The sequence below is a fragment of the Pseudoliparis swirei genome, chromosome 18, assembly GCF_029220125.1.
Source record: "Pseudoliparis swirei isolate HS2019 ecotype Mariana Trench chromosome 18, NWPU_hadal_v1, whole genome shotgun sequence".
Taxonomy (NCBI): Eukaryota; Metazoa; Chordata; class Actinopteri; order Perciformes; family Liparidae; genus Pseudoliparis; species Pseudoliparis swirei.
Genome location: NC_079405.1, coordinates 25,387,846 through 25,402,112, shown reverse-complemented (window position 1 = coordinate 25,402,112; position 14,267 = coordinate 25,387,846). Strand labels below are relative to the sequence as shown.

Genomic DNA, 14,267 nt, shown 5'->3' with positions numbered 1-14,267 from the left:
TGTTCTCCTGTGCGGTTGATGTTGTGACTGTGGCATATTTAGCATACGGTTTATTTACTTACATAATATTATGATGTTTACATTATTTTTCCTTTTACTGTAAATGTGCAATGACACAGTAACTCCTTTAACATAATTTGCTGAAGTGATATTGAAATATAATTCACAAAACTGTGTTTTCTTGTGGTCTTTGACACGTTTGAGTTTCAAGCTCCAGATTCAAGCTCCAGATTTAAACTCTAGTTTCAAGCTCTAGTTTCAAGCTCTAGTATTAAGCTCTAGTTTCAAGCTCTAGTTTCAACCTCCAGTTTCAAGCTCCAGTGTTAAGCTCGAGTTTTAAGCTCTAGTTTCAAGCTCCATTGTTAAGCTCTAGTTTCAAGCTCTAGTTTTAAGCTCTAGTTTCAAGCTCTAGTATTAAACTCTAGTTTCAAGCTCTAGTTTCAAGCTCTAGTATTAAACTCTAGTTTCAAGCTCCAGTTTCAAGCATATATTTCAAGCTCCATTGTTAAGCTCTAGTTTCAAGCTGTAGTTTCAAGCTGTAGTTTCAAGCTCTAGTTTCAAGCGTCAAGCTCCCTATACGATTATAATAGCAAAACATCTTCTCGTGGCTGAATATTATTGAAGTGTATCTTCACCCCCAGACCCAAAGTCCACCCAATGCATCATTTTTAATAAATAAAAAATTCAAAAAAGTGATCAAGGAGCTTCGAGATGAAACCATATACCCTTCAATCTTTCATATATTCCTTGTTGTGTGGTGAAGGACATAAACTGACCCACATGGACCCGAGCTGTTGCCTGGCAATGCAATTCATGCAGAGTTGTGGCATGAGCTGATTATCTGAGAGTACGCTGTCACGTGAGTCATGTGATCCATTGTTAATGTTGGTGAAAGAGGCTTTTGAGTATTTCAAAGTCTTCCCTTTTGATGGTGGAAAGCTTGTTTGCCTCTTGTCTGCTAAGCTAGTGGCTGAACACATGAAACTGCGTATTGATATTGTCAATAAGACAGCAAACAAGCAGATTTCCCAAATCACAAGAGTGATTTTTTCGGATGCGATTAAACTTGGAAGCAAATTCAGTGCAAGTCCCAAATGGTCGTCACTGAGGCGGTCCCACATTACCAAGTAGAATCAAGTGGGTCATTGCAGAGCGGTCATTACGTCAACTGTCAATTACTTATGTTTGTTTGTGAGTGTTCCCTCAACCGTAAACGTTTACAGTTGGACCCACAGTGTCTGCTGCCAACGGTTAAACATGGCGCTGAATCTGTAATGATAAGCGGAGCCATCCAGCGAGTCATTACGTCTCGTAATTACACCGCTTACTTGTATATCAGCAGAGGAATATGAGGCCATTTTTTACACAACCAGTAGCACCCCAGGGTGCAAACACTTCCCCCTCATGATGGTTCCATCTTTCAGAGGATAATGCTCCCATACAAACGGTTCAGAAGTGGTTTCCGGGAACACCGCAGTGACGGATGTGGTGGGTTTTCTTCTGGATGAAAAGGTTACACACAGTGCAGGATGTTGTGTGACAGCTGCACAGACTGAAGCTTTTTCTGAGGGGGGGAATGCATCCACTTTCTCAGTTGATAATATGTTACATCGTCAAGGCCAAACACAAAAAATCCCAAATTAAAATGGCCAATAATTCAAAATTGTCACTTTACTTTTGGGGAATTTTGGTTACTCTAATTGTATAGATTTAAGTATGTTTTAATCATGTGATTTAAAGGGTCTTTGAGTACCTTGAAAAGCGCTCTATAAATTAAAAGCATTACATATTATTATTATTATTATTATTTTGCTTGCTATCCGACGATGCATTTTCTTTTCTACAGTATTTTATTTTAACTTTACAGTGGACACATTTGACCACCACTGTGTGTGATTTCATATCCTCTGTACCAAAACCAAATTATTATAATAAAAAAAAAAAAACGTATTCCTCACAAACATAAGGAGATGGCTACAGGGAGCAACATAAAAAGCTAAGGTAGTCAAATGACAGTTAGAGTTCACTGGGAGATAATATTGTCCCAAAAACAGGGCGTATTGAAAAGGACTCACCGGGAAGCATTTGGTGCCTCAGTCAATGCAGCGGGAGTCATGGCAACAGATGATGGATGGAGACAGGCAGCATGAACTGGAAGATGAAGACAATGACCTGTCAAAGGGCTCTGGATTGTTTGATGTCAACAGCAATGAGCAACCAATGACCAAACATCTTCTCTTTCTTTTACAAATTCCTTACGTTCTTTGACATTGAAGGTGGTTTGACCTTTGACCTCACACAAAAAAAGCCGTCTGCATCGTCAAAGCTTCGAGGAAGGACCATGTACATATTATCAATGCTCTTTCTGCTCGTTGGAAGCAACAGTGCTCGCCCACGTCTCTGTAAAAAAAAAAAAAGAAGCATTTGTGATTCATCTATACACGAGATTAGATATACACGGCTTCCACGCTTTAAAAACAATTAGCACTCATCTCCAAAACTAATGAAAACCTGAAGCACCTCAATCCCGGCAACGTCAATTTGCATAATAATTACAACATGGCAAAGACAGTGGGGGAGGACGGCACAACAAACCCCTGCCATCTAAATAAGTATAATTCAGCGTACAGTAAAAATAGCGGTGTCTTCTTCCCATAAATCAGGCCTCCGTATTTCATCTTATTATTATGTCACAGAGGAGTTTACTCCAGAGATCTTGTGTTGCACTTAAAGGTGACTGAATGTATCGACGCATTGCTTTTGCTTTTTAATGATTGTAAGACTGAATAAAGACAGAGTTGTCGTTCCTTAATTTCACATTACACCAATATTCATTTAATATTTCTTCAGGGAGTGCAGTTAGTGACCGTGTGGGCTCTGCGGTAGCCTAGCTCGGTGGGGACTTCTCTATGTAGACGGCCAAATGTAGATGACATGCTGTCAGGTCCACATATTCCTCTAGCTGAGGCACAATAGAAGCAGACAATGGAAAAAAACACAGATTAAACATCAGCAGTAAATGTCAAATGTTGTTGGACGTGATGAATCACAGAGCGATGGCTTCTTTCCAACTCGCCATTTGCCAAGTGAGAAGAGGACATTGTTGTCAGATTGAACAATTCTCCCTCCTGGGAATCAAGAGGATCAGAATTTTATTTGCAACAACCAGAAAAGCTCATTTCACTGTCACCATACAGTCTTTCCCCCCTTTTCAATCTATTCTAACACAATATATTCAGAGATTTACCCCTTGTGAAATGTTTTTTTTCTGCCAAGTACCCCGTGACCAGTGCAAAGCATTTTTGGTTGAAAAGAATATGTAATACACAGCGCTGTGCCATCAGAGTCTGGTTTAATATAGAATATATACCTGCCCTTTATGAACTTACACGGATATTGTTTTGAATATTTATTTAATAACTATTTTGAAAGAATTTTTTAATGGATGCTCATTTTAAATATATCTTTTTTTAAATCTCACGTACCCCCTGGAGTGCCTTCACATAGCCCAGGGGGAACACGTACCCCCATTTTTTAAATTAAAAATCTCTTTTTCAACGGTGACCTGGACAAAACGGGGCTACAACATATGAAACACATAGTTACAAACAAAAAATACAGAAGAAGACAAGTTAAAAGAAACTAAAAGTTACTGTAAGACACGGTGACATAACAGAGTTAATTTAAGAAACATTTACATTTTTGGGAAGCTGCCTCCATTTCTTTCATTTTATATTTAAAAGCAGAAAGTGCTATCAGTGCTTTGAGAACCACTGTTCTCATATATACAATACAACAAGCTCCTGTCTGGTTCTCTGGTGGATGCTGAAAGGCATTCTGGGTACAAATCATGAACAGAAGCCAAACTAGAGGCGGCAGGTTGAGTACAAAAGTGCATTTAAAACCTATTATGTCAGCATAAAAAGGTCTTATATAGATCTATCAACAAATCTGTGACCGCACACGTCGACCAAATCTTTCTGACAGTCAACTGGCGACTTAACCTCGATGTCACCAGATTTTTTTCTGCATCATTTTATGACGATCATCAGCTCTTTAACTGCACAGCAGGACAGCTGCATTCCCCCTGTGGGCGCCGCGTTGGCACCTAATGTTCCAGCTCCACCGACACCTCGCTTCACACTGTCTCACCTCATACCTCCCACTGACAACGCGCCAATCACCACGAAAGGACGAGTAGCTGGGGGGCGCTCAGCCGCCTGCAGCCCATATATATATACATATATATAATAAAAATCCCCCATCATGCCTCATAATCCAGGTTTCAGTCTCCGTCTCTGTTGTACCCGAAGAAAACCGTTGCTAGTTTATTCAGGAGGATTGGTCTGTATGCGTGTGTTTGATCCCATGATTCATCCGGTGTTATTGTTAGAGGAGCCTGTGTACATAGCTCTGGCTTGTAAAGAAATCCCCAATTCCTAAAATTTGTACAGATCATATTGTATTTGAGGATCTGAAGATCTAATTTAGTAGAGGATGGGCAGGCAAAAGTCCTTCGTGGCATCAGATTTATTACGAGTGACTGTAGGTCGGTGGTTAGCAGGTCCTTCTTTCAATCAGGGGGTTGGTGGTTCAATCCCCGTCCTAGCCGATGTGTCCTTGAGCAAGCTCTCTGTAGCTGTGCCTACGGTGTATGAATCTAATATGATAGTAAGTCGTCAGCTAATTGTAATTTAATGTATTATACTTTAATAAGTAGTGCATTTAAAAGTTTCTATACTAGTCAAAAGTACATATTGAGTAAAGTTTTAAGTACTCCTTACTCATTTGGTTTAGTTACTGAAACTCAAGTGTAAGTATACTACACTAAATAAGCATGAGTTAGTACAACTTACAATACATATTCAACTTTACTTGCTTGGAACGAGTTTACTTGATTTCTTTTGCGGCAATCGGTTTGCATGCTTTTTTTAAAGTACGGTTAACTAATCAGATTTTACAGTGTGCACTAATAATTGTTGTCGTCTATCATTATTAATAACAATAGATCAATGACTACTTGAACGTGAAAGGTTGTCTTCATCTTACTCCTACTGGGCTCTGAGGAGCGTTTCAGCCTTTTTCAGCTCGTAGTTTTTGCTTTAATATTTCGGGTTCAGACTCACCGCGTATCCAGCAGCAATCAGCTGTTACAGCTATTTGTTGGCATACATGGAGGTTAATGTAGCTCGTCCCCATGCCCGCAAGTGCCAATGAATAAATACATGCATACAACATTATAAAGATGCTTTAAACGACGATTATGTGTGTGTGTGTGCATTTACTTGTAAAGCTCCATACGATTCATGTTGATGCTCTTTACAGATTAGCCTCACACTGTAAAATGTAATAGTGGTCGACACTTACATTAAATGAGTATACTTTACTCGGCTATCAAAAATATCACTTCTTACTAGTTTTTACCAAGTAACAGTTACTTACAGGTTGAAAATAACCAATTTACTAATTCAGGGCTCTCAAGTTTTGAAGACAGGCAAGCGTGACATTTCCATCAGCACCTGATGCTCACCTGTGCGCGCGCCCCGGCATCGAGCCGAGAAGAGTTGTTGACATTAAATAGCCGAGAGTTTTTTTCAGCGTGAGAAATACGATGTGTGGCGGGAGTGCGTGAGTTAAGACCGAAATGCGTGAGTCTCACGCTCAATGCGTGAGACTTGAGAGCCCTGGTAATTGTTTTGAGTAAAGCTAACTTGATACACTCAAGTAACAAATAACGGCTGGGGTCTAAGCATGCGCAGAAGCCGACAGTCAGTCCATCTTCGCGCTCAAGACACGGTGGCTCGAGCCGACTGGAAGCTGCGCAATAAAGACTTAACCCTTGTGTTGCCTTCGGGTCAATTTGACCCGATTCAATGTTTAATGTCGGTGTTCTTTCGGTAGTCAACAAACAAACATAAAGTACCTCACACTTAAACTTGGAAAACAATATAAATTCTAATAATTTTCTGGAGATTTTAATAGCTGGGGTCATATTGACCTCAAGGGTAAAATATGTTAGTAAATATAAAGGTAACAGGAGGGTTAAACATTGAATCGGGTCATATTGACCCGAAGGCGACAGGAGGGTGAAACATTGAATCGGGTCAAATTGACCCGAAGGCAACACAAGGGTTAAGTTGTGAAAAGTCTCATTTTGTCTTCTGAAGAACAATAAGGTAAGTTATCAAGCAAACAATAACTGTGTGTACAATGTTTAGTGTTTCTTACTGCTGCTAATGTTAGCTAGCGTGAGTTTGCTAAGGTAACTAGCCAAATCTAGCTGACTTAGCGTTAGCTTACACTCACTGCCATTAGCTAGTCTATAAGCAGACTTTGTTCAGGCGTGTTTTGGCGCTATATTCCGCTTATTACATCCAGTCGCGGTTAACGGGCGTGCGGTTGCCAAGAGAGGCGCGCGCGTGCAGTAGCGTAGTTATAACGGGAGAGCCGCACGGGCTCCCCCCGCAATTTCATCGAGCTGAGCCCTGCTAGTCTATTGGCAGACGTTGTTCAGGCGTGTTTTGGCGGTCACCTTAAGATTGACTCCCCCACCCCCCCCCACACACACTGCTCCCGGCGTCGCCTGGCAAACGATTTGAATTGTTCCTGAACGAAAGTTGACGAACGCATTTTGGTCACAGGGCGCGCGACATTGAGCGACACTGGAAAGTCCGAGTTACAAGTGAATGCAGCATGACCGTGCTTTCTGCTGAAGCTCCGTTAGGGTGTGGTTGAAACGTGCGGGTTGCACCCACGTCATTAAGAGACACATTGTACTGTTTGTAAAGCCAACAACTGTTTCCCTGGGTAACTGTTGAAGATGTGCAAGAGGGCTGCAGCAACAGTTCGGTAACTTGTCACTAAAGCCACTGTTAGCGGGGGAGTTATAGTATTTTACACTAGCTAACGCTAAGTGATTGGTGTAAGACGTTAGCCTACATGTGTAACGTTGGTTAGCTAGCAGCGAGCTATATATTGCATGTAAAGGTGGTGGAAGGAAACGATAAAGTCACGGCAGTGAAAGCTAAATGTAGGGGTTTTACACTTCGGTTGGTCTTTGCTACTCCTGTGTATTTAGTTAATGAATGACTAGTGCCGTTGTAACTAAGTCTTTACAACACAACACACTGCCAAAGTTAGTTCGGTAAAGTTGGAAGATTCACAGATTCGGGTTTCCCGGATAAATAACTCATTAGCGAAACGGTGTTAAAACACAAAGGACACGTCTCTGGCAGACAACGAGCTACAACCTTCATTTGACCAAAACGGGTGGTTCTCCGAGCTGGGCGGATAACGTTGGTTTCAATGTGCGGCCAGCTGCGAGAGAAGTGCGCACAGGGGCGCAGGGACTGTCTGCATTGTGGAAAAATACATACCACACAAATATCTAATAGCTTCATTATTCTGAATATTAGCATCACGGAAATGATTTCATACAGTAATCTGAACTGCCATAGTTAATGTCACAAACATGCGATGCAACGTTAATTTATCCAGTGGTGAAAGTCACCATTAAAGCTGCAGTTGCGCGTGCATACCTCTTCAGCCTTAGAGAATGCGCAAATTAATTTGACCTTTTATATGCGCCTCTTGAGCTGTCAGCTACAATAAGATGCCTGTAAAAGATAATCAAGGCGTAATCTCAATCTGCAATTTATCTTAACATGAGACAGGGGATATTGGTGGTCTTGGCTACGCTGGCACTCAGTGGCACCTCAGTGGCAAGTTCAGCGACAACTCACTGGCTGCTCACTCGCACCTCACTGGCAACACACTGTCACCTCACTGGCACCTCACTGGCTATATACCATGATATAATAATAAAAATATATAATTATTTTTTACCATGTCATACTGTTATACCTCCATGAAATTCTCCTTTGAGGAGATGCCCATCAGTTGCCAGCAGTTGCCAGCAGATGCCTAAAATAGCTAGATACACAGATGGATGTGTGTATATATATAATTAATCCTCCCTTTATTGGGCATCCACCAACACAGACAGCGTGCTCCTCTCAGCTCAGCAGCTCGAAAGTCAACAACAACGGTTCCGTCAACCACCGACAGGTTAACCCCGCCTCCCTCTACTCCGCCAATCACAGGCACGCCACCAGCATGCACGGTGCCACACTTTGATTGACAGCCACTTGCTACAATATATTACAAAACAATATTAAATATAGTACAGCAGTAATGACACTATTTATATATATATATATATCCATCTGTGTATCTAGCTATTTTAGCTATCTATTTATCTATCTATCTATCTAGCTAAACCGCAGCTCCTCCATTCTGTGATCATGAAAGTGATTTCTTCCGCTGTCTGGTAAAAAATAATTATATATTTTTATTATTAAGGCTATCTTCTTTGACCTGTATAAACTCCTCAGGAAGTATGACAAGACAGCTATGTTTACTTATGTTTATTTCAATTTTTAAATTTGTTTATGAACATGGCCTCAAATATATGTATGTACATGCATTTACATGTCTACAAATAGTGTGTTTATGTATATACTGTAAGTACAACTTCCTTTTAAATTTCTTTGTCCTTTTCAGAGAAAGTGCTGACGTCAACTGCCGGAGGGAGGGGCCAACACAACATTGAAGGAGCGGTGGCCGGGTCTTTTTACAGAGAGCCAAGTAAGTAAGACAACAAAAATAGTACTGCCAGGTGGTTGAAAAGAGTGTTCAAAGTCATTCTCATGTTAATTTAACTAAACTGGTTGGATGTATTACACTTGCATGGAGCTGCAAATATGAGGGAATAATCCCAACTACCCATATCAACTTAGTTTTTACCTACAAATGAACAGTGTAATGACGTAGCTCTTGTTTGCAGATTTTTTAAACATTTTTTAAATTCTACAATGGTCCAAGCTGATTTAGTCGCTGTATGTTTTTTTGCTGTGTTCTAGGTGTTTGCCGAGTTCAACCGGATCTCCACCACAAACCTGCATAATAACTTCCTTGATGCTCTGGACCGCTTCACATCCCGCTATGTAGCAATCTTCAAGTCCAAAAAAGGAACCGTTGGAGAGACATTGGCTGAGTTATTGCAGCAAATTGATTTGCGGGTAAGTCTGTACTGTCAAACAAACATTCTTATGATACTTGTTTCATTGTCACATTGACGAACAGCTTCGTACTGTCAGATTTTAATGTTGCATAACAATGAACTTTTTTCAAATGATCCACTTCCAGACATCAGATGTGACAGCAATGCAAACCCTCGTACTCCGAGGCCTCCCTGTTCTGCTTGGTGATGACCCAAGTCACTTCTACCACACCTGCTTTGTAAGTTCTTATAATTGCATCTTATCCTCAACATTTGTGTGAAATTGTCATAATTAGCATATTCATTCTTGAGTTATGGCCAGAGTTTTATGTATTGTAAGGTCACAGTGACCTTTGACCACCAAATTTCAACCTTCAATTTGAAGAAATGTTCTCTCCCAAGGTGTATCTAAGATATTATGTTTACTAGAATGGTGTGTATGCGTGTGCGCGCATCTGTGTGTGTGTTTGTGTGGAGCTGTGTGGACACAGTGACAATTAACATTTCCTTGTTGTAATGTTGTTGTTGTTTGGTCTTCCACAGGATCGTGACAGTGGTGATGCCTGGGCACAAGTACCTGTTGGGGTTCTGACTGTCATCGCTGAAGATGTGCTTCTGTCTCCAAATCAACTCCACCTGGACCCAGTGTCGACTGCCATTATTGTTGAGGGAGGTATTGTGATGGATGATCTCCAGAACCTACCTCACACACTTTGCCTCTTGTTTGGGCTATCGTATGCCTTGCACTTGAACTACCCTAAAGCCATGAAGAACACATTCAACTTCATTCAAAGAGTGATGCTTGGCTTGGGCAAGGACAAACTCCCACCAAAGCTGCAGACTCTTAAAAATCTGCTGTTGAGTTAATTGGTCACGTTTACGTTTTTACATTTTGCACTTTCGCATTTTGCACTTGGTAGCTTGTTTGTTCCCGACCAAGTTTGGCCGATAAACTGCTTGTTGTTATTGCAGAATTTATGCAGCTGCCATTTATTTAGGCAGTGTTACATAATAAATAGGGCTGGGCAACGATTATAATTTTTAATCGCGATTAATCGCATGATTTCCCTGATTAATCACGATTAATCGCATTTGTATACGCAAAATCCAATAATTAATTCAAAAGTAGTGTATAGCGCACTTATATTTTAAATGTTCTGCCATATGAATGAAAGTGCCATAACATTTGTTGTCCCTGTTAGAGTGAGACACCAGAAAACACTTTCAGTGCAGTTTGTCAATTCCTAGAACTTGACACTTATTTTAAATGTACTGCCATATGAACTAAAGTGCCATAAAATCTGCCAGGACATTGTCAAACGCTGTTATGCAGAGACACTGTGACAGAACGCTGGAGGCTGTGCGCGAAGCAGGGGTCATGATCAAAAGACAGTCGTCTCGCAGCAGGGATCATCTTTGGTGCTCTATCTGTGCTCAGTGTGGTGACTTTATTTGACACATTCCACTGCTGTGCAATTTCAGTAAAGTGTCCCGCGCACGTTTCAGCATAATGTCTCTCCTCTGTTTTCATCACAGTCAGGGCGTGTGAATGGGGGGGGGGGGGGGGGGTGCTGAGATTAAACATCTCTCTTGTTCTGCCTGTTTTGTGATATACATCCCTAAAAGGTGCCTAATATTTCTAGACTGAAATAATATCGGCATTATAATTATTATAACTATGAGGATTTTTTAGTTGCCTATTTTGTGGAGCCCCTCAGGACTTGGTGCCCTCCGCACAGCGCGTAGTGCACTATGGGAGCGGCGGCACTGGTAGGAGTTTATAGCATGCCGCACAAACAACAATGAACTAGTGTAGGCGGCAAGGTGCTCCGTGTTGCCAGGTTGGAGATGGTGAAGTATCGTACCAAAGGCTCAAAATGGTTGTATTTGGAGGATAATTATCGTGAATCTGGCAACCCTGAGATCGGTCGACCAATGACTGTTCTCTATACCGTCAGAGCTCACGCAAGAAGGTGGAACGTAAGGGAGATACAATTTCCAAAACTTGTAAGGTGTAAATACTAGTTTATGAAAACCCAGAGAAACACAAATATCCGACGAAGCAAAATCCCGACGTTTTTGGAATCCCTGCCGGACGCATTTTTTAGGTCTCAAAAGCAGGACATGTCCGGGGAAAACCGGACGTCTGGTCACCCGATGTCCAGTCGTCCCCAGTGAGAGCAACAGGGTGCACGTTGTGAAGCTGTCGCTTTTGCAGTCCTCTCCTTTTCATACAACTTGTGTATTCTCCGTGTGATGTGTGTTGAGGGCGTCTCATACCTGCCGTCATTTGTTGAGATTCTCCATGTTTGTTAAACCGTGAATGACTTTCTCTTCCGGTTCCGCAGCAATCAGTCGCAGACTTTTACAAAATAATTGAGTTGTTTGAAATAGTAATTTTAAGTAGGCTATACTAGTCAAAAGTACAGCTTGAGTACAGTTTTAAGTACTCCTTACTCATTTGGTTTAGTTACTGAAACTCAAGTGTAAGTATACTACACTTATAAGCATGAGTTAGTACAACTTACAATACATATTCAACTTTACTTGCTTTTAAGGAGTTCACTTTACTTGATGTTTTTAAGGCAATCGGTTTGCATGCTTTTTTTTAAAGAAAGGTTTATTTATCGGATTTTACAGTGGCAGTTTCACAAAAAGGATTCTTGAAAACACTGCAGTTTAAATTTAGAAAATGAGACTCAGCCACGAGGGCTTTAACAATATCAACAGAGAGTTCAGCGCAGGGCTTTTCTGAATATCTACAGTATGTAAAAGTGATGAAATATCCCTGTAACACTCCTAGCTGCTGCAGCTAGTTTCTCATTAACTACACATTACTGTTTCCTCCTCACCAACCGGCACAGATAGTCCTCATTTACATTTCCACTTTCCGACTTTATAAAGCTGTCCTGACAGAAGCTCTCTGCTCACAACTCTTTAAGCGATGTATGAGACAGTAAACAGTGATATTTTTTGTTACGGAGTCTAGACAAAGCAACAGTTATCCTCAATTGGCAGTCCAGCCGGTTCCTCTTGTTAATTCAACGATGCCTCGAGCGATTTGTGAATCTGGCTCCTGATATGTTACTCACAGAGCGCGGGGAGTTGGTGTTCATCTGCCTGCCTGCTTCTCTCTTACATAAGCCAACATCGTTTTCTTTATTATTTGGATTATTGCATTTACTTAAATGTAATATGTCCTGCTCTGCTATTTAATTAGTGTTTAGTAGTACCTACCTACCTACCTACCTACCTACCGACCTACCAAGCTAGTAGCTAAAATAAACAGAAATAATGAAGAAAAACGTGAGCAGGAGGAACTTTGTTTCAATGTAAAAGTCACCTATGGGTGAAGTTAATAAAGAGCAGGAGTAAAGCTGGACTTACCATAAAACTCGTTAAAGGCCTCTCCTTCTTCGAAGAAGCAGCTCACACCGAAGTCGATGATGCGAACTCGCGGCGACTTAACGCACGTCTCAATAAGGAGATTTTCCACCTTAATGTCCCCGTGGAAAATGTGTTTCTGCTGGAGATGAAGTGGCCAAGTTTCTGTTGCTGCTGGTACTTGTCTTTAAAGATGTCTGACGGGTTTAGAATCCGGTACCTCTTTTGAACCGGTCCGTCATCGGCGACCGCCTTCCTCTTAGGGCTTCTCGTGCTCGGAGCCGTCTCGGGTGTGTTTATACTTTCTAGAGATGAGAGAAAAAACATCACAACATGAGTTTACTGACATTCTCAAGGCACGTGCACAGACATACCCACCCACCCACCTACCCACCCACCCACCCACCTACCCACCCACCTACCCCCACCCACCCACCTACCTACCTACCCACCCACCCACCCACCTACCCACCCACCTACCCATCTACCCACCTACCACACCCACCCACCCACCCACCCTACCTACCCACCCATCCACCCACCCCACCCACCCACCCACCCACCCACCCACCCACCCACCCACCCACCTACCTACCCACCCACCCACCCACCCACCCACCCACCCACCCACCACCACCTACCACCCACCCACCCACCCACCCACCCACCCACCACCCACCCACCCACCCACCCACCCACCCACCCACCCACCCACCCACCTACACCCACCCACCCACCACCCACCACCCACCCACCCACCCACCCACCCACCTACCCACCCACCTACCTACCTACCCACCCACCTACCCACCCACCCACCCACCCACCCACCTCCACCCACCCACCCACCCACCCCACCCACCCACCTACCCACCCACCCACCCACCCACCTCCACCCACCCACCCACCTACCCACCCACCCACCTCACCCACCCACCCACCCACCCACCTACCCACCCACCCACCCACCCACCCACCCCACCCACCCACCCACCCACCTACCCACCCCACCCACCCACCCACCTACCCACCCACCCACCCACCTACCTGCCCACCCACCCACCCACCCACCCACCCACCCACCTACCCACCTACCCACCACCCACCCACCCACCCACCTACCCACCCACCTACCCACCCACCTACCCACCACCCACCCACCCACCCACCCACCCACCCACCCACCCCCCACCTACCCACCCACCCATGCCCACCCACCCACCTACCTGCCACCCACCTACCTACCCACCCACCTACCTACCTACCCACCCACCTACCTACCCACCCACCTACCCCTACCTACCCACCCACCTACCCATACCTACCTACCCACCTACCCACCCACCTACCCCACCTACTAATTGCCTGCCTGTCTGCCTGCCTGCCTACCTAATATAATGAGCAGCTGGCACAATATTAAATGGAAAATGAATTTCTCACTGAAACTACGGAACAAATCAAATTAACATTCATGAATGTTGTTTGTCCAGTGAAGCTTTTTTTTCTTCCTTCTCCCTGGTAATGATTTTTCTTTCACATCCACAGGAAATGTTTTTTCTTTTCTTTTTTTTCCACACCCTGCACAGCTCCACGTCTCTCGACTGGATGAGATGGCGATAAACAAAACGAAGGAACAGAACAAACTCCTCCGTCTCGTTTGTATGTGCTTTAACAAGTTGTTGTTGATCTCCTCACGAGCCAATCAAAACTCTCCCTTTATCCCAGCCAGTAAACTCAAACCTGCCACAAGCTGCTGTGTGTTTACTTATCAAACTTGGGGCACCGGCTGCCGTTTCCCGCTGACGGTTCCCTTCCCGGTTCC

General features: G+C 43.2%; 1 long non-coding RNA gene across 1 annotated transcript; it reads right to left on the bottom strand.

The window, feature by feature from the left end:
* Window positions 1-2,090: 2,090 nt before the first annotated feature.
* On the bottom strand, window positions 2,091-12,579 carry LOC130209004 (uncharacterized). Its single transcript, XR_008834517.1, has 3 exons — window positions 12,449-12,579; window positions 2,260-2,400; window positions 2,091-2,151 (listed from the first exon to the last, which is right to left on the bottom strand). It is a non-coding gene; the product is annotated as an uncharacterized LOC130209004 (long non-coding RNA).
* Between the last annotated feature and the right edge of the window lie 1,688 nt (window positions 12,580-14,267).